Below are 2500 nucleotides of genomic sequence, written 5' to 3'. Positions count from 1 at the left end.
GGGAGGGATCCGAGGGAGGGGGATTGGGGTGGGGGTGGGTGGGGGTGCCAGGGCCGTGTGTTGGGGAGGGGAGGGCTCTGGGATACCAATAACAACAAAAAAATAATAATAATATCGAATAAGAATGAAATAAATTGTCAGCTATGAATAAACAATGATTCTGCAACAGGAAGATAAGAAATCGGGGGTTATCTTGCAGAACTGTTCCATAAGGAATGAAAATAATCTCGTTCATAGTTGAGACACTACAGCAATGTTCAGTGGGAAACTAGCGGCATCAGTTTGGCTTTCCTTTATTAGCGAAATTTACATGTGAACACTGGATAAAAATGAAAGTATAAATATACACATAAATATATATATATAATATATATATGTACATATACACACACCTATACATATATAGATACCCATACCCATCCTTCCATCCATCCATCCATCCATACATACACACACATACACGTGTGTGTAAGAGAGAGCAAGCGCACGCTGTCAGATGTTTATGTAGTGCACATGCAAGCACACATTCATGTCAAGACGGCACTATAACACAGAGGAGGAAACCCCTCGGCATAATTCAAAGAGAAAAAAATCCCCTCGTCGGGCCACGCCCCTTTCCAAAGGCGCATTAAAGTGCATCTGGAGGAAGGGGGTGTATGAGAGAGAGTGAGAGAGTAAGCGGCGGCGAGGGAAGGGGGGGGAGGGGGAGATGGGGGGGAAGGGAGGGTCCATTCTTATCTTCTAATCCCCGAGGAGGGGAGAGGGATCCCAGAACACGGAAGGGGATGGAGGGAGGGGGGGGCGAGGGGATGGAGGGAGGGGGGGGAGACCGAGGGGATGGAGGGAGGGGGGGAGACCGAGGGGAAGGAGGGAGGGGGGAGACCGAGGGGAAGGAGGGAGGGGGGGGGGCGAGGGGAAGAAGGAGAGAGGTAGGAGTTGAAGAGTGCCAAGCACAGACCCAAAGGGGAAGGGAGCGAAGAGGGCGGGCGAAGGGGAAGAGGAAGGGACCAAGAGGGTACGAGGGACAGAGAGAGAGAGAGAGAGAGGGGGGGGAGGGAGGAGGGGGTCGTAGGGGAAGGAGACGCAGGCAGGCAACAACAAGAGCGATCAACATGCACCATTGTTCTGCAAGCCGCCGGCGTCATCCACCGAGCATGACAACGCTAACCCCCCCCCCCCCCCACCCGCTACACAGGGACTTCATATATCAGGAGTATATGGGAGGGAGAGAGGAGGGAGGGGGAGGAGTGGGGAGAGAAGGAGGATAGGGGGGGAGAGAAGGAGGAGAAGGGGGAGAGAAGGAAGAGAAGGGGGAGAGAAGGAGGAGAAGGGGGAGAGAAGGAGGAGAAGGGGGAGAGAAAGGATAGAGGGGAGAAAAGGAGAGGGGGGAGAGAAGGAGGAGAGGGGGAGAGAAGGAGGAGAGGGGGAGAGAAGGAGGAGAGGGGGGAGAGGGGGAGAGGGAGGAGTGGGAGGAGAGGGGGGAGGGGGATCAGGAGTGGGGAGGGGGAGGAGAGAGGGGAAATCAGACGGGGGGAGGGGGAGCAGGGTGGATCAGGCGGGGGGAGGGGAGAAGAGGTGGGGGTATCAACAATACATAAAACAGAGACGGAACGACAGCTGTTGTGAAGGTTACCGGACTGAGAGCCGTGGTTCATGATGATGATGGTGATGGTGATGATGATGGCATTATGGTGATGTCGGGGTAATGGTGGCAAGAGGAGGGGGGGGGGGGGGTTATGGCGCGGCTGGAATAATGGTTTTGACGGGGGTATTGATGGGGTACTTCCGGCGCTAGGGTTATGGTGATGATGTACCGTTGCTGTTGTGTTGATAGTGTAGTGTAGTGTAGTGTAGTGTAGTGTAGTGTAGTGTAGTGTGGTGTGGTGAGGTATGGATTTCGGCACTGTGCTGATCATGAGGGTGATATTGATAAAAGTGAAGAAAATTACATCATGCAGGGTTATGGCAATGATGAAGAGAATTCCTTCATATCAATACCAGCTGTGGTAGCACCAGCTATCCGATAGTAATTTTCTATGTATATATTTCCCCGGTGGAATTTCGCTCTTTGTCCGTTATTGAATAAATTAAACATACACCACAAACCACCACAAAGCTTGTCAACAGGCACACTGCAAGCACCGTGCATGACGACGCATTGACAAGCGTGCGTTTACTCGACATACTATATATAATCGAAACCGAAAGAAAATTGCATCCAATTTGGCCTTTCAAAAGCCACGTCATGCACTGCCATTACGGAACCTTTTCAAAGCATGCAAACGGTTAACGGAGTCCAAGACCATGCACTCAGACATGCATTTGTTCTCTACTGTGTTCCATTTTCGGGACATCCATATTAGAAAAAAAATAATAATAAGAAGAAGAATACTTTAAAATGTTGCTTTCTAAGTTTTCTTTTCGTAATAGTGCATGACTTCATGATCAGCTTCTCAGTTAGGAGTGCTAGATCGAAAAGGAAATTAATACAGGACATTTG

The sequence above is a fragment of the Penaeus japonicus genome, unplaced genomic scaffold (genome assembly GCF_977035675.1).
Source record: "Penaeus japonicus unplaced genomic scaffold, GWHDUDI00000001_assembly GWHDUDI00000012, whole genome shotgun sequence".
In the NCBI taxonomy this organism is placed as follows: Eukaryota; Metazoa; Arthropoda; class Malacostraca; order Decapoda; family Penaeidae; genus Penaeus; species Penaeus japonicus.
The sequence above is the reverse complement of the archived record's forward strand: the minus strand, read 5'-3'. Positions refer to the sequence as shown.